The 18,905-nt window shown below is 39.2% G+C and overlaps 1 long non-coding RNA gene across 2 annotated transcripts in view; it reads left to right on the top strand.

Moving 5' to 3' along the window:
- The window catches only part of LOC132212207 (uncharacterized), a 126,567-nt gene continuing 107,662 nt past the window's right edge, over positions 1-18,905 (top strand). The window contains exon 1 of one of the 2 annotated variants that reach the window (XR_009447683.1): positions 1-143. This is a non-coding gene — a long non-coding RNA (uncharacterized LOC132212207). The remainder of the gene's footprint in view (positions 144-18,905) is intronic. The other variant, XR_009447682.1, reaches the window with a different exon arrangement.

Below are 18,905 nucleotides of genomic sequence, written 5' to 3'. Positions count from 1 at the left end.
CGGGGGCGAGCGCGCCGCGCGAGGGGGCGCCCTGACCCCGCCAGGGGTGCGGAGGGGGCGGGGGCGTAGTGGCCATCTTGGACTCCGCTCGACCCCGGCTGGTGGCGCGCGACGCTGGTCCGGGCTCGGCGCTGGGGGTCGGGGTGAGTGGGTGTGAGCGGTGGGAGCGAGGGCGGCGCGGGCTGTGACCCGAGGGGAGGGTGGGGCGCGGGCGCGGGGTCCGCCTGGAGGGGTGGCGCGGGCGGGGGAGCGCGGGGCCCCCGGCCCGTGGGGCGAGCGTGAGGACGGACGGCGATCCCGGCTGTCCCGCCGGCCCGCGGCCCGGCCGGCCCCGAGTCGCGTGGGGGCGGAGCCGCCCGCGGCCACCACTTCCTGAGAGCCGGGGATACCCCTCCCGAACGTCACGGAGGAGCCGAGGCGGCGGTGGCGGCCCCGGGCTCATCCTGCACTTGCATCACGGGTGCAACAGCAGCTGCTCTGCTCCTTTGTGGCTTTTTCCCCTGTTGAGTAACTGCTTTGTTAACTGAAAATACCATGACGGGCCAAGTGTGATCACCAGCTTCAGACCTCAAAGAAAGTGAAGCTGTCAGGCAAGAAGAGGGAGACTCCCTTCGCCGGCTGCGATGGTATCTGGTGGGTGGGTGTGTAGAGAAGCACTTGACAATTTCCACGTATTACTTCTTGCCTAACTCTTCACCCCCAAGAAGGTTTAAAAATACTTTTATTTCCATGCAGTAAAAATTTCATGTGTTCTGCACCCCACCCGTTCCCCCTTCAATTTGAAATCTCACGCCGAATTGGAATCACACTAAAGCAGGAACCCTAAAATTAGGCACAGTTTTTAGGAAACGGGACATCTTTCAACGAATTTATTTAATAAGCTTCGTTTTCTAAATGTTAATATATAAAAAAGGTTCTTGCCCACTCAAGGTAGTTATAAAACAACTAACCAGGTTTGTTCTTATGAATTGGGCTCCCTCAGTTTTAACCCTGTATTTTTGTTTACCTTGAATTAAAAATAATTCTATTCCTTGCTGAATATCTCCAGGTAAAGCATTTCTCTCTGAGTACGTGTTATCTTTCTGGACATCTGTGTTGGTTAATTTTGTGCTTCCCTGACCCCCATGGTCACTAATCTTTGTTCCTTGATGACTGTTAGGCTCAGGGCTGTTGTCTGATTGCCCTGAACCAATCAGCTGGTGTAGGGCTTCTCTGAGGAGGAAACTGGACTGACTGTTGGAGGATTCCAGTGGTCATTGATAAGTGGTAATATTTTTGCACTGAAATGGAAAGTCTTGGAAGCAGAGACAAGGCTCTGTTACAAAATGGGACACCATCCCCTGCTTAATCCTAGGGCCCTAAACATATGCAAGTCTTTAGGAAACCTCAAATGGAATGAATCATTCTCTTTTCTTTTTTAATTTTTTTTTAATTGATTTCAGAGAGGAAGGGAGAGGGAGAGAGATAGAAACATCAATGATAAGAGAGAATCAGTGATCAGCTGCCTCCTGCATGATCCCCACTGGGGACCGAGCCCACAATCCGGCCATTGACCAGAATCGAACCTGGGACCCTTCAGTCCACAGGCTGACACTCTATCCACTGAGCCAAACCAGCTAGGTCTGAATCATTCGCTTTTCAAGTTAATAACGTGTTCTATCTATAACTTTTCAAAAGTCTGATTTACTAGAAGTCAGGGGTAATATACTATAAGGCATATGTATGACTATTTCAGTAATCTAAATTACCTTTTGGATGACTTTTTTTTATTAAAGGAAAGTCATTACTTTATAAAGCTCTCATTTTAGGAAATCAAGTAGAATAAGACTACCTTAATCTACGAAATGTTGAAAACTTATCTGGTTTTGCCTTTTTTCTAGAAGCGGGACATGTATGCGTGACCTAAGCAATGAAAGTAGTTAGTTTCTGCTTTCATAATACTTATGGCAGCCAATTTGCTAAAGGCTCTTTCGATGAAGTAACTATTACAAATTCACTGGATAATTAACTTTCATTTTGTTTTGTTTTTTTTATAGGTATAACCTATCTGCAAGAACGAAAGTGTACTTTCTCTTAGACAATAAAATATGAAAATTTGGGGAAATTTATTATGTGTGATAGAAAGCAATTGCTTTAACAAAGTGGGACTTACTTGCTTTAAATGCTCTTCTGATTAAACAATGACATATAATCTTGTTGATTTTGCTAATAGGTAAAGAATGATGAGTCTTATTAATGCAAAGATTGGGTGAAGAAAGGTAAAATAAAAATTTCAAGCCAAAAGTTAACTAAGGTGCATATAGGAAGAAAAGTTAAAAAAAAATTGTGTGTAACTTAAGTTTTCTAGAATCAGTGTAGAAATTCTATATTGTATTTAAGAAATGTATATACAATTTAGTAACCTGAGCTACATTGACTTATATACTTAAGTGTATGGGACTCAGGTACGTGGGACTACTACAGTAGCCTATCTGACCTACCCGTATACCATCCCTTCTTTATCAACTCTATTATCTCCAGATTAATCTTCCTAAAATATAGCTTTTGTTATATAACTCTCTTGCTCAAAAAGTCTTCAGCAGTTGGATCTTATCTCTACCATAAAACACGAAAGCCTCTACATTGTGGCCTCTTAATTTCCACAGGATTTTTCTGTTCTAGTCAAACTGATATCTTCACTGTTCTTCAAACATCCTTTTACCTTTCCACATTTATTCATAGTTTTCCTTTTTATGGCATTTCCTTCTTCCCCTTCTCTGCTTATTGAAATTTTTCCCTTCCTCTAAAATTAGCTCAAGAAAATTAGCTCAGGTTATGCTTTAGTCTTTCATAAAATTCTTACTTTACTGCCTTGTTTTTGTGCTCTTGTGTTCATTGCTTATTCCCCTGTCAAACTATAAGCTTCAGAAGCATGCCTCACACATCTTTGAGATTTCAGTGGCAACTCAGTTTAACATAGATAGTAAATATTCCCCCATTTAAATTTGAATTAATAATATAAATAACAGGTTGTGTGAATGGATGTCTTGGCATGAATGGATGTATATGAGGTCATACATTAGTTGTTTTCTTTACCTGAACTTCCGATACTCGTGTTTGAACATACCTTGTCAAGGTGCCTGCCACAAGTCCAGACAGCTGCATGGTGATACAAGGAAATTGCAGTTTGGCTTATATCTGTAATATCTGCGTAGGAAGATTTGCTATGATTTTTTTTTTCCTGGTAGACTTTTGATTTGACTCTCATTCTACCCTCTTTCCTCTATTTGCACTTTCTCTTAGGTTGTTTTGTCTCAGTGATAAACTGGATGCTACAGGCTAGGAAATGTTAATAACTTCTTTTGGAAAAATTTCTTAATGTTTAGAAAATTGAGAACCAGTTAAATATAAAAATTCTTGAATCTTTTACCTTTTCCAAAGTATATTTATATAGATTTGTCTGACTCTATATATGCAGAAATAAACTAGGCAAAGAAAATTTGGAATTATGATTTGTTAGAAGTTTCAGAGAGAGACCCAATGTGACTTAGAAATTAAAATTTACTTTAAGAAAAAGTAATAGATCAGAAAAGACTTCTTATGTTATAGACAATTTTAGAAAAGAGTGAAAAACCAAGATGGAAAGATTACTTGGTAGTATAAGTGCTAATAATATTTTAAAATCTCATGAAGTAGTATTTTTCTATTCACTAGTAAAAAACAGGACAGGCTTGCATTCTAGTTAAAAAGGTAGTAGTTTATTTCTTAGTCACGTTTTCCCCAGTCTCTGGTAAACGCTAGAAGACCACAGGTGGTTTGAGGAGAAGAGTTATTACTCATGTGTGTTAAACCTATTCAGGATATTATTTATGCCTGTGAAATAAGACCTGCATTTGAGCTACAGTTGATGTATGAAGTAAACATCCCTTTCCACATATAACCGTGCACCACTTTCCCGTCACCTAACTCTGAAAAAAACAAACAAACAAACAAACACCAACAACCCCAAACAACCCACCGAAAAAATCCCGATTGCTTTACATGTACAAGCTCAGTCCCTTCAGCATGTTCTCCAAGAGTGGGATGCTGTATTTCAGGGAGACCACTAGATTGCTTCTCAGAGGCCTGGATCTGGCTTTGCTGCTGCCAAGTGGCCCTGCCTTGGGTAAGTTAATTCATCTTTTGGCGGGGCCTTGGTATCATCATCTGTAAAATGATAGTGTTTGGCTCACTATATGATCTTTGAGCATCTTTCAGGTTGTAAAGTTGAATGCTTTTTTAGGTTCGTTCAATATTGTGACTCCTGGGTCAACTCTGGCCTGTTCTATCACTGTCTGATTGCTGTAGTCAGGAGGCTCCTGAACTCTTTTTGTATTTAACACGTGTGCTTATAGTAGCAATATTATATTGAAATGCTTTGACTTGCATAATAACTAACCGTAGCCACTGAGTGAGATCTTGGTGGCCTGACAGAGTTAATGTACTGCCAGCATCACAGCCTTTGCCTGGCCGTAAAGTGGAAACAAGCAGAAACCTGGGTAGTCCAAAAGTCATTTTATATTTTTAGCTTTGAAATTTGTTTTTGTACAATCATTTGAATATGGATGAGTCACAAATTGACTTCATACAAATTAATAAACTTTCATTGGAATGGATTCTGTTGTTTGTTCCTTTTCAGCTCTTTTCTGATCTTCACTGTGTGCTAAGAATAAGCCATTTCTTAAATGTCACAGCTGAGGCAAAAGTGTCCTGTCTGCTTTTTTCCTAGAGAAGGACTGGTGATGTTGGGGTTGCAAGTCTTTATGTCTCCCTTTAGAGGGTGAGTCAATGGAGAAAGTGAAATATTAAGAAGGCAGGTCAAAAGAAAAGTACCAAGTAGCTATTAAGTTGAAAACTGCTAGCAAAGCGAGTAGAAAGAATACATTTTGTTTGTAAACTTGTTAGGTTTGCAGTTGGCTACATCTTTATGGATAAACTAGAGGCCCAGCGTGCACGAAATCGTGCACAAGTAGCTCACTTCTGCTTGCCTCAGCTGACCGCCCCACCCATCACTGCTTGTAGCTTGCTGCCCCGCCCTCTGCCCCGCCTGCCAGGAGAGCCGCTGCTTGTTTGGTTGTGACGGCATTACAGCATGATGGCCAAGGGCCTTTTATATAAGAGATAAGAGCTGACTATTATGAGCCAGGGGTGGGGAATGTCTGGCCCTCGGGCCATATTAGGCCCATAAAATCTTTTGGTCTGGCCCTGCCAAAGCATTAGGGGTGAGCTAATTAAATGTTTGACCAAATATAGCTAATTTTTAAGTTGATAATTTTGTAAGGCCTGAGAATCTTATATAATAAAAAGGGTAATATGGAAATAGCCAAACAGCAGAACAACCAATCAAAGTGTAATATGCTAGTGATATGCTAAGGCTGCTCAACCACTCGCTATGACATGTACTGGCCACCAGGGGGCAGATGCTCTGGTAGGTTAGCTTGCTGTTGGGGTCTGGCCAATCAGGGCTGAGCGAGATGGGCCAGACATGCCCTAGAGCCCTCCCGCGGTCCCTCCCCCACCCAATCGTGCAGCGGTGGCTGTCCCTCAGCCTGGCCTGTGCCCTCTCACAATCTGGGACCCCTCGGGGGATGTTGAAGAGCCGACTTCAGCCCAGTCTGCAGGCCACTCCCCTTGGGAGGACACAGACGAAGGCTCATGGCTGGCGAGCACTGCTATGGCAACGTGAGCCTCTTCGGATCGGGACTGATTGGGCCTGAGCCCGCGGCAGGCAAAGTGGGGCCGGGATGAGCGGGAGTGGCAGGTAGGAGCTGCAGGCTGCGTTGGACTGCCGGTTTCGACCCGATCCCTGCAGGCCACCCAGAGGGACCCCATCCGTGAACGAATTCGTGCACTGGGCCTCTAGTAATGTTATAAATATCCAAATGGCACTTGGCAGTAAAAAGGTTCCCCACCACTAGGCATTGGGAAATACCTGAGTTTTAACACATTGCAGGTTAATGTATTACCTAAGTTTGGATAGTAAAAAATTTTGTCCATTAATTTAGGGCAATTTTTTAAATGCCTATTCTACATATTTAGGTATTTGGTTTCCTGCTTAGATCTTGTAATTAGTAACTGATTTTTTTTTTAAAACCATAATACATTTTCCAGTATTTATTCCGCATGTTTATAGTTCACTACTGGAAAAATTCCTCCCTAACATCTGTTCTGAATTAGTTCCCTTTTCCAGTTATGTTTTTCTGTTTTATCAATTGTAGTGATGTCAATAGAAAGTCATATTTTAAAGATTTATGTATTTAAATTTAGTAAAATTGAAGTACACTACCGTATTTTTTATTTCTGAAAATGACTGGCTTATTTACAATTCACATGTTAAATTACTATATTAACAATAGAATAAACTGGGTAAAATTTGAAATCACTTTACCATAGTTTTGTAGCATGTTAGAGTTGTCAATTGATTTTTTAGAGACTTTTTCATATTTCAGAATTTTTGAGAGAAGTTTCTATTTTTCTCAAAATCTCTTAAAAATGTCTTTTTTGTTTAAATTATCTTGGCCATATTTATTTTTGGGGGAAGAATTTATTGTGCACCTAAAGCAATTTTTGACACAGAGTAGGTTCTCTATAAACATTTGATGAAAGAATGAAAGCAGTTTTCAAGAAGCTTTTTTCAAAATATTCTATTTTCTTTATCATTTTTTTCTTTTTGTGTGTGTGGTTAATCCTCATCTGAGGATATTTTTTCTATTGATTTTTAGAGAGTGGAAGAGAGTGGGGGAGAGACAGAGAGAGAAACATCGATGTGAGAGAGACACATCAATTAGCTGCCTCCCACACACACCTCAACCGAGGCTAGGGATTGAGCCGCTAACCAAGGTATGTGCCCTTAACTGGAATTGAACCCCAGGATCCTTCAGTCTGCCGGCTGATGCTCCAACCATTGAGAAAATCATCGAGAGTAACTATTTTCTTTATCCTAACCAGCTTCCGGGCCTTATTAACTTTTCTGAGAGAGTTTTACTCAGGGGTGAGGCATAATAGAGGAGCAGAGGAGGCCTGCTGTACATTTTTGTGCTGCTGCTAACTATACCTCCTCGTCACGTCGTTTGCAACTAGTTTTCCAGTTGCCCATGTTGAGGATAGTACCCCTGCGTTACACCCCTCTGTGACTCCCGTGTTTGCACTAAGAACCAATTCAGATATCCTAAGGAATTACCACCTTTTGACCCCAATACCCCAAGAATTAGTCTCTGGCTGATCTCTTTGTTTTGATGTGCTACTTTTGCCATGACAGTTTCACGAGATTGTGTTCTTCCCTCTTTTTCTCACTGTCTCTTCCCTGGGCATATACAACCTGTCACCAGGGAGTTCTTTTCTTCTAGCCGTCAGATTTCCATCTATAACCCTGACTTTGTTTTCCATTTCTAGATGCTACTATTCAAGGCCTCCAGATCTGTCATCCATAGACTAAGGGGCCCAAGTGTAGACTATTACCTGGGAGCTTGAATTATATAGTATCTTCTAAACATTTAGTCTATTAAATATTCTAAGATTTAATTTTTGAAAAGGTAATGCATTCACGTGATTCAAACAACAGAATGTCTAGTAATGACAAGTTTCCCTTCTACCCCTGTTCCCATCTACCTAATTCCCATCCTTCTAGAGTTTTAATAAAAATTCAATGCATATTGAAGCCAATAAAAAGAAAAATTCTGTTTTCCTTTTTTATACAAATGGAAGATTATATGTATTATTGTGTTTTTTTACACTTAACAATGTGGAGTTCTTTCCATAACAGTGGAAAATATCCAATATATATTTCACTTTAACAACGTAATTGGATATCTCTACCACGTCATTGTGTGTCTATAGCATCATTTATTTAACCAGCCCCATATTGATAGACTTTTTTGGGAAAGTTTCAATCTCTGGCTATTACAAGCAATGCTGCAGTAAATACTTTTGTTACATAGATTATTTCATACTTGTGAAATATGTTTGTAGGGTAAATTACTAAAAGTAGAATTGCAGACTAAAGAGTGTAAATCATGGTAGTTTTATACATACAACCAAATTGCCCTACACAGAGGTTGTACATTTTAAACCCCTACCCCTGCCCCCTCCAGAAATGCCTAATTACCCATATTCCTGCTAGCAAATGCGTTATTGAACTTTTGGATTTTTTCCAATCTGATAGGTGAAAATGTTGTCTTAGTGTAGTTTTCATTTCTGTTTCTCTTATGAATTAGTTTGAATATCTTTTTATGTGTTGAAGAGCCATTTGTAAGTGTCTCAGTATTCTTTGTCTGTTTTGGGAGGGGTGGGGTCATTTGAAAATAATCTCATAGCTAGTTGATTATTATGGAGATTGGCCCTTTGTAATATGAACTATAACATCACTTCCCCGTACCCTGTTTGTCATTTATTTTTCCGTCTTTGCTTATGGCGTTTTTGCTCTTTAGATATTTTTCTAAAATGTAGTTGAATTTGTAAGTCTTCTCTTCTATGACTTCTGGGTTTTGTGTCATAGTTAGAAAACCCTGTCCTACTACAAGGTTATAAAATAATTTTCTCATATTGTCTTCTACTACTTTTGTGGTTTCTATTTTATGCTTAAATATTATTTTAATCCTCACCTGAGGATGTTTTTATTGATTTTATTTTCTTAGAGAGAGAAAGAGACTAAGAGAAACATCACTGTGAGAGAAATATTGATCAGTTGCCTCTCTCTATGTGTCCAGACCAGCGATTGAACCCGAAACCTTTTGATGCATGGGATGATGGTCCAAACAACTGAGCCACCTGGCCAAGGCTTTATGCTTAAAGTTTTGATCCGTTTTTCTTGCTGTATGGTTGAAATATAGGTCCAACTTAGTTTTTTTCCAAGTGGCTACTCAGTTGCCCCAACAGCATTAGTGAATAGTCCATCTCTACATTTTTTTTTACTTCTTACCAAAAACAACAGAACTGTAAATCTACAACCCTCTCCCCCTTACATACTTTGCTGTGACTGAATATGAATAGTTCTCTGTTTTCCTTTTTTTCTATAGAACGCCTTCTTTAATGGCAAAGATTTCTTTCGCTGCGCTATCTTCCTGCTTTCCTCAGCAACATCCTGGCAGACAATGAATATTTGAATGAATAGAGGCTGCTCAGAAAGCTCTCCGGGATTTTTTATTGACCATAACTGGCTAAAAAGAAATCCTGACTATAATCAAGTTTCTTAGAAGGCTGTTAAAATCAGAGATGTCTTCTAGCTCTCTGAAGCCATATTAATATTACCTTTTGTAATTTGGAGCAGGAACCATAATATGCCAGAAAAGTGGTTTGGATTCCCCATATGCAGTGGCCACTCCAGAACCTCATTTAGTTGAGGAAGTGATTGTGGGTGAAGGATTTGGGGAACATGCATCCTTAATTGAACCCCAAGAAGATTAAGTTTTCTCACCTAGGGAACTTAGGGAAAACCCCAGCAGTGTTCTAAGGCCGTGGTCAGCAAACCACGGCTCACGAGCCACATGTGGCTCTTTGGCCCCTTCAGTGTGGCTCTTCCAGTGTGGGCACACACGTACAGTGAGATTGAAACTTCGTGGCCCATGCGCAGAAGTCGGTATTTTGTGGAAGAGCCGGCATTTTGTGGAAGAGCCACACTGAAGGGGGCAAAGAGTCGCATGTGGCTCGTGAGTCGCGGTTTGCCGAGCCACTGTTTGCCAACCACTGTTCTAAGGGAAAGTATCCAAGCAGGCAGATGAAAATGAATTTATTTGATACCCTTACTAGTACTTTTGAAGCTAATTGGACTAGTCTTATAGCTCCTTGATAAAATACATTCTTCTACTTTGAATCATTGCCTAGATGATCTTTCTCTGTCAAACTTGTCTAGGGCATCTTGCCGGTTCTTTATTATTAAACCTTTTTGGGATCATATTTCTTATCTCTGCCTTCAGACTTTCCCTTGATGATGGTAGTATATTGTTTGTCCAACACCAATTTGACTTGCAGTTATTTTGGCCGAAACCAATTTTGGCCAAATACGGTTTAGTTGAAAGCAAACTAATCAACTAGATAAATTGGTTAAAACAGTGATTTGGTAAAAAAAAAAAAAGAATGTCCTAAATTACTAGTTTTTTGAGTAGTGATAATTTTAGTGTATTATAGGATAATCAACACTTAATTCATTTCCTAAGGATCTTTCTATTTTTTCTTTTACATTTCAAATTAATTTTCAGCTACAAGAGCATTTTTTTGTTTGTGATACAAAAAAATTAAAACAACTTAGCTGCCCAACAATAGGAGACTATTTGAACAAGCTTAATCTTTTTTTTCCTTTTTTCTTCCATTTCATTTTGAACAAGTTTGATCTTAACTACAAGGCAATAAGAGGTTAATTGGAACAACTAAAACATTGAGCGATAAGATAAAAACATTTTCCTTTATTTTTTTTTATTCTCTTCATTAAAAAGGCAATGCATGTGCAGTACAGGACACTCAGAAAAATGTAGATAAGGAATAAAAGGACAAAAGAAAAACAAAGCCATAAATCAACTCACCCAGGAATAACCACTGTTGTCCTTTAGTGTCTTTTTCAAATACATTTTATACACATAAATTACTGTTTGTAATCTGCCATTATTTAAGCATTCTCCAATTGATTAGTCACCTTTGTCCAGGATTAGGTTTTGGTTTCTTTCTGCCTTTTGTCTTGCAAGTGTGGGCAAGTCCACCTTAATTGGAAGTGGGTTGCCATTCTTTTTTCTTCTTTCCCTCAATCCTGTGCCCAGCCCCAAAGGCCCCCCCTGCTTCCTTTAAGGGAGACAGTTTGTAAATGAAGCCATTCTGCCAAGTCTTTCTGTGGACTTACAAAAGGGACTCAGTTCCAAATGCCTGTGGAATCTCCCATTATATATAAAATTTGGAGTTCATGCTTGATGTATATTATGTGTATATGTATGTAAATGAGATGGGGAGAGTTAAGTGAGAGGAGGATTAGATTGGATTCCCACTAAAATAAAAATAAGGAGGAAGTCATTATCATTGGAGGGAAGTTATTGAGAGATTTTCTCTAAATCACTGTCAGCAAATATATGCCATGTGTTGTGTCCAAACCCAAGTCGCTGGTAGATATCACTACTCAGTCACGGCACTACTTCCCATTAGATCCAAACTCAGCTTTGAGTCTTTATTGAAATGGTATTCTAGGTACCTGTATCTATTGAAGATGCTGTGGGAGACATTCTTTTTTTGTTATTGTTAATCCTCACCTGAGGATATTTTTCCATTGATTTTTTTTTTGGAGAGAGTGGAGGGGAGAGGGAGAGACAGAGAGAAACAGCGATGTGAGAGAGACACATCGATTGGTTGCCCCCTGCACTTACCACAACCAGGGCCAGGGAACCTGCAACCAAGGTACGTGCCCTTGACCGGAATGGAACCCAGGACCCTTCAGTCCACAGGCCGACACTCTACCCAACTGAGCCAAACTGGCTAGGGCTGTTTAATATTCTTGCTCTAAAACGTTGCGTTAAAGTTTTTTGTAAATAGTGGATTGAACAAGAAAGTTATAAAATGTTTTATATTTGATAAATAAGTTTATGATGGTAAATATGGGATGTGAGCAAAGAATAATTATCTGAATCTCAGGCAGAGGACGTGCCTAATAGTTAAGATTATGGAAGCAGCGCAATTAAATTATAGGTTTGTTATGGAATAAAAACAGTGTCACAATAATACTCATCATTATAAATTGCCCCTGGTTTGGTCATGGTGATGGACTACAGCATTCATTCCACCCCAGATGATTAGTCTAAGCCAACGGTTCTCAACCTGTGGGTCGAAACCCCTTTGGGGGTCGAGCGACCCTTTCACAGGGGTCGCCTAAGACCATCGGAAAACACATATATAATTACATATTGTTTTTGTGATTAATCACTATGCTTTAATTATGTTCAATTTGTAACAATGAAAATACATCCTGCATATCAGATATTTACATGACGATTCATAACAGTAGCAAAATTACAGTTATGCAGTAGCAACGAAAATAATTTTCTGGTTGGGGTCACCACAACATGAGGAACTGTATTAAAGGGTTGCGGCACTAGGAAGGTTGAGAACCACTGGTCTAAGCAATCTTGGGTAATTCCATTTCCTTTGACAATGAAGAGTTAGGAATGAATGGCCTGCAACCTGTTCTGCCCAGTGAGATGTGAAGGGAAGTCTAGAAGAGGGTGCTTCTAGGAAAGTGTTTCTTGTCCCTAAAAAGAGATAAAAGAAAGAGATGGTGCCTCTTCTCCTGTTGGTGTCGTGTCTGAAAATAATGGCCAGAGCTGCCCAAGCCATTTTAGGAGAAACTCGTTTTGGAGGAATCTGATCTAGAGGACAGAACACAGAAGAAACCTGAGCTCTTGATGACCTTACTGAACTGCTGATTGTGTTGTACTCGGCCTCCCTTACGTCCGAACGCCCAGTTCCGTGAGATAATTCAGTTCCTGGTTGTGTAAGCCAGTGTGATCTGGGATTTGGTCACATGCAGCCCAAAGCATTCTGGGTTATATACTCACTTTGTCCCGAGCAAATTCACATCAGATGGATTTGATTTTATTCTGATAACATTGGGCGTTCTTCGCTCCCTTGTCATGAAGTGGGTGCGGATTCTGACCGGCTAATCTCAGTCTTCTCTCAGGGGCTCTATCTTAGACCAGGATTTTTCAAGAAAGCAGCAAGGAACCAACCAGTACCCATTTTTTTCTGGAGTCTTTCGGATTGTTCAGATATCCAGTGGTGTCACTGCTCCTGTTTGTTCCTTCCTTCATTTCCTGATTCTGATTCCTTGCTTTGATCTCAGTCCCTGCTCTTGCATATTTTGCATCTTATATCGGGCCTCAAGATTGCTGAATAGATTTATTTTCCTCTCTTCTCCCCTCTGCTCCTCTTTCATCTATTCCTTCCCACTTTGTGACTACTTTGTGGTCAGTGGGGTTGTTCTAAGCAGATGTATATAACCTTTGCCAGAAAAAATAGTGAGTTAAGTTAAATAAGTAATCGTAAGATATTTGGTCTAGATGGGTACTTTGTCCATTTTCTCATCTAGTGCCTTTTATTCCTGGCACAGATTAAGTAGCACCAGAAATGATCTAGGAGGCAGGATACTGAATCACTTAAAGACATTGAGTTTCTTTGAAATTTGTTGCTAATTCTTGTCTAATTTTTCAATATTGTTATTATTTAAATATAATAAGGTAAAAAATTAAAAAAAGAATACTCAATCTTTGTTCAATTTTCTGATTGCTTTCCAGTGAACTATTGTCAAAGTCTCTAGAATCAGCTCTATGTAGCTTGTTAGTCTATGTGAAAAAGGCAATGAAGTAAGATGTGGGACATATAACAGTAATTAGGGATTGAAGTTAATATTTTTGTGGCAACTTACAGCCCGAAATGAAAAGAAAGGGCCACACTATATGAAGGGGAAGTAAAGGTCAGGATGTAGATCTTGAGGCTTATTTCTAGTTCAACCAGAAATTCTGGTAAGCCAAGTAAGGGGAAAGGGAAACCAATAGAAGAAATACCCCCTCTAGTGGCGAGGGGCCAGGTTCTACACTTGATTGTGAAGGTGGGTGACTGGGGAGTGGATGGCTTTTTAAGAATCCTGATAATTAGAATAATTAGGGAAGATCTTTAGCTCCAGCTTTTCTTTAAATCAGGAGCATTAGCATATTTCACAGAATATGTATAGTATATTCTCACATGTAATCAATCGATTGTCTGGAAAATGTAGAGGGTATGGTTGTTAAGAGAGTTTCACAGTTTACTTTTAGACCATTTACGTCTGTCACTGAGTATCATAAAATCATCAAAATTAGGAGACTGTTGTTGCTTAACTTCTTATTGTTTCTCAGATGATACAATAGGTAGGGGGATAAACCAGTTTGTAGGGGGATAAAGCCCATATTTAAAGTTATGGACAATGCCATAAAGTAGTATTGTCTGTAGTTATATAAAATATAATGGTTGTGGATTTCCTAAGCATGATTTTTGATTTGAAATTTTTAGTGGCGATCATGAGAACCAAATGTTTAATTTGCATCTTATAAGTTATTTAATTGCTACTTGTTGAAAGTAATGAAGCTGAGAATATTACAATAACATATTATCCACGATTCAGTGGCATTCTTGAAGGACATCTGATCTTAAGGGTGTAAATTGTTGATGCTAATAATAGCATGTGATTATTACATTACAGATCTCAACGTTTATTGAAGTTTTTATGGTTTCAATTCCTGTTTGGGAAGAATTCTTTTAAATTTACTTAAAGATCTCTGCAGAAGCAACATTTTAGAGAATAAAATATTTGATACTCTGTGACAGACCTAAGGAAGATCTGAATGCTGCTCAACTCTACTACAGGAAAGAATGATTAAAGCACAAGAAAATAAATTCTGGTACAAGACTGCATTATCAAAGTGCCATTTCTTTATTTTTAATGTCAAATTTCCTATCTCCAAAGGAAAGAAATTAGAAGCTTGCAGTAGAACCAGCCTCTCAGCAATTTGGAATATGTTTGATGATTTTTCTTGTGAAATGAAAATAGAAAATTTCTCTAGAAAATATAAACTTGTACGTGGGTAAAGTGAGGTTAGAGTTATGAAATTAACCTTTAAATATACTTGGTTTCAGGACAGAAGAACTGGGTCTGGCAGTAGAGCAGGATCCACCTATTGGGGAAAACCAGAAATAGGAAGGAGAGGTTATTGATGGTATTCCTAGATGAGAAAAATTCAGTATGGAATAATAAGGTCAGCCAGAGAAGGAATTATGATTATGGTAAGTGAATTTACAGACATTGTTTAAGGCAAGTCAGAACTGACTTGTTAATATATATGGGGGTAACAAATCAATAGGATGGTTTCTTTACTAAATTAGTGTGACATTACTAGAAGATATCTGAGGGAAATGGAATAGATGATAAGTTAGTGGTAATTAGACCTTAATTAAACCCCAGTACTAAAGTGGCACTAGAGTGATAGCTTAATTCTATAAATAAAATTTGATACTAAGAATTGATACAATATTGGTATTGCTAAAATTAGGCAAGTACTGATTTGTGTAAAGGGTTGCAGCAAGTGGGCTTGAATAAAGAGACCAGTCATCAAACCTCATTTGAAATTGCAGATAAAGTATAAGGATATTAATTAATATCTATCTAGGATTTTACAGTATATGGAGTGTTTTCACATACATGATCTCATTTGATTCTTATCAGAACTCTGGGGGATAGATAGTAGCACAGATTCGATTATCTGAGTTTTACAAATAAAGCCAGTGGAGAGTCAAAGAAACTAATAGATTTACTAAAGAGCAGTAGGGACTAAACAGCAGAATGGGACTTAAACTCATTCATTGCTACCCTGCCTGTGTATAAGTTACGTGAGAAATACATTTTAGGTAAATGACGTTAAATCCATATTCATAATGCACATGGCTAATGAACCTGGAGAACATCTTACAGAGTCTTCCATCAGGAGTTGATCTGCTAGTGTTGACACCTGGTATACTGTGTCAGGTCTGGTTGCTCTGTTCCCCTTCTTCATACTCCCTAGATTTTTCCAACTTTAGGCCCCAAGTGGGAGTCTTACGTTGGAGGATGTTGTGCAAACCACATGCGTAAAGAAAATAATTTACATTTTTCCTTTCTTAGCTTCTGGAACATCAGTGATTCCATCCTCCCACTTCTATTGGGCAGAAATTGAGGTATTCTCCTTATGCTCCTTCATCTTCTCCAAAACCCATCAACACACACACACACACACACACACACACACACACACACACACACACACTTTGCCATGACTGTCAGAGAGATCCAGAATAGCTACTTTATTTTTTTCTGATTCAAGGACCCAAGAACACACAAAGTCTTTGTAATAAAGGAGCCCACCAGCAGCTCATGTTTTCTTAACCTTTCCTACTCTTCCCACTCATAACTGTCTTTTCTCTGTTTCTTTACTTACCATTTTATCCCTTTCACAGTGTCTAGTATATAGTAGTAGGCATTCAATAAATAGTTCTTGAAAGACTAACAGGCAAGATACATTGTATATTCAATACCTTAATGATACTCAATTACAGTAAAATTGAGTGAGATCCAGGGCCAAATTATTGCCTTGCCTTAAATTTTTTTTTTTTTAAAGAGCAGATTGTTCTTATCAAGTGCACCCCACCTTCACCTCCACTGTCACATTAGAGCTCACACAGCTTCCAGATTTATTTGATTACCCTGAGTGTATTCTGGTAGTAAGGGAACTGAATGGATACCTCAGCAAATGTGGGAGGGGATCTCCAGATTGGAGACAGGTCTATCTCATGGTATCTGTTATTTCTCCAAGTTCCTTTGCAGTTGCATGACTTCACAATGGAAAAGTTTCCACAGATTTAAATCCATAAAGGAAATTAATAAATCATAGGAGACATACTATTTATTGTTAGAAAGTGGTGGGAGAAAATAATCTGTGGAAAGTAGAACATATCCAGAAACCCCAAGTTCATTGTTTCAACTCACTTTCTAGGTTTAAAAACTCCTTGCTATTCACTGGCTTCTACAGCCTTCAATGTTGGGGGGATGGGAGCAGGCAGCAGTCTTAATTCTGTTAGTTTCCAGTTTTTAAGCCCTTGCTTATATCTTCAATTATATTTAAAATTGTAGTAACTGTCTCTTATGATTGTCTTGATACTTCAGTCCCCCCATACACATTTTCTCCTACTAACTCTATTAACACTTTAGAATTTTTAATTCAAATTGTTTGTTATTATTTATTGATCACGGTGTTAAAACTTGCAAAATATAGATATCCAGCCCATGATCCAGAGTAAACAACCTTCATAATTCTGGAATCTATAAGAACTCAAACTTATATAGACAGTGATGCTTAACCGCCCCCCACCCCCACCCCACCCCTGGTGTCCTAGGAAAACCTTTAGAAATGTGAAAAAGAGGCTTAAACTTTAGGACCTTATCTTTGCCCAACAATGCAGACTCATGTTTAGTTTGGGCCATGATGACGTACCAGCAAACTGCCCAGACGTGTTCAAATCAGGGAACCTGATCCTTCAGGACTTTGGCCCTGGATCCCATGCAGTATACACTCTGTGTCCAAGGATGAAGAACATCTCCTAAAGCCCCAGCATCGTGTGTGTGTGTGTGTGTGTGTGTGTGTGTGTGTGTGTGTGTGTGTGTCACAACCTGGAGGTAGTCTCCAGGACTTCACGTCAAAGTGATAACCCAGGCTTGAATTTGCTGTGCCTCACACTTGAATCTTGTTCACTGCCTACTTGTATCCAAACCTCATGAAGAAATTAAAGATAGACAACACCAACTACTGGTGAGAATGTGGAGAAACTTCTGGTAGGAGTATAAAATTATGTAATCACTTGATGATTTTATGGGTAATTCCTGAAAATGTTCAATGCTTGTGAAATATTTTGGATAAAAGAAATATATAGAAATCTTCTCAATTCATAAATTATTATTACTAAGCTATGATAATTTGTTCTGCATAGAACTGGTTCAGAAATAGGCAGCTCACAGGAACAGAATCAAAAGTACAGAGCAGCCTAGCCCGCATAGCTCAGTCGACATAGGAACCAGGAGGTCATGGTTTGATTCTCTGTCAGGGCACTTGCCCAGATTGCAGGCTTAATCCCCAGTGTGGGGTGTGTAGGAGGCAGACAATCATTGATGTTTCTCTCTCTCTCCCTTCTCTGAAATCAATAAAAATAAAAAACAATTTAAAAAGTACAGAGCAGTCACAAGTGTGTATAGCATTCTATAAAATTAGTTATAGATTCATTTTAAATCAGCAGAAAAATGTATTATTAAAATAATAGCATTGGATGGGGCACTAGTTCACTCATCTTAGAAAAATCCTTTGGAACTTTCCTGCTCCAGTTGCTCTTTACCGTGTCAAATTTTTCTAATTTCCAGTATTTTTCCCACCTTCACTATCTCTTCGTCCAAAATTTCTTTCATATTCTCTTTTGGACTCAGCTTCATTTTCTTCCTCCCTGGCTTTCCCTTTCCTATATCTGTGTTCCAGCTGATAATTCTCTGCTTTTGTGGTTTTAAAAGAGTACTCATGTGTTGATTTTTTTTTTAAATTGAATTTTAGGGAGAGAGAGAAACATTGATGTGAGAGAAACATTGATCGGTTGTCTCTCATACATTCAGCTGGCTGAGCTGTCTGGTATAGGTAAGTCTTTACACTTCCTGGGCCTCTGTTTTCCCATATACAGGGTAGGGCAAAAGTAGGTTTACGGTTGTTTGTATGGAAAATAATACAATAGCTAATGAATACTAATACAAGAACAAACTGTATTTTCAGTACTCGCAACTTAAGCCTACTTTTGCCCCACCCTTTAGGTGACAAAGGAGGTCAGAGTATGGAGATTGCTTTCCAGACTGCAATAAGTATCGCATGATGTGGTGAAACCTTAGTAAGCAATTTCGGTAACCTAACTGTGATTATAGTGTTTCAGCTCGCTGCATCTCTAGGTCAGTGTCTTGGGGCACAGCTCAATGCAGTGCCCGAATGTGGCTTCCCCTTAGCAGCTGATGCCCTCCATCGTATTGCTCACCGTAGAAGGGACGACCGTGGCGCACACGAGTCTTCCTGTCACTGAAATAGTTTGCTTTTGCAGAGTTGTATGTTCATGATGCTTTTCACAGGACAAGTTCCAAGTCTTCGCAAAGGGCCACCTCGGATTCCCTTTAGGGTGGATGGGGATAGCCGTTTTAAGGCTGACCAGACAGAGAAGCACAGGGCTGTGAAGCCCCAAATCTCTCTTAATTCTTAAACATGAAGTATTCCAGGATCCTGAAATCCTGAATTTAGTAAAAATGTCTTTGCATTCTGTTTGATTTGGTGCACTTT

The sequence above is a fragment of the Myotis daubentonii genome, chromosome 11 (assembly GCF_963259705.1).
Source record: "Myotis daubentonii chromosome 11, mMyoDau2.1, whole genome shotgun sequence".
Taxonomy (NCBI): Eukaryota; Metazoa; Chordata; class Mammalia; order Chiroptera; family Vespertilionidae; genus Myotis; species Myotis daubentonii.
The sequence above is the reverse complement of the archived record's forward strand: the minus strand, read 5'-3'. Positions and strand labels throughout refer to the sequence as shown.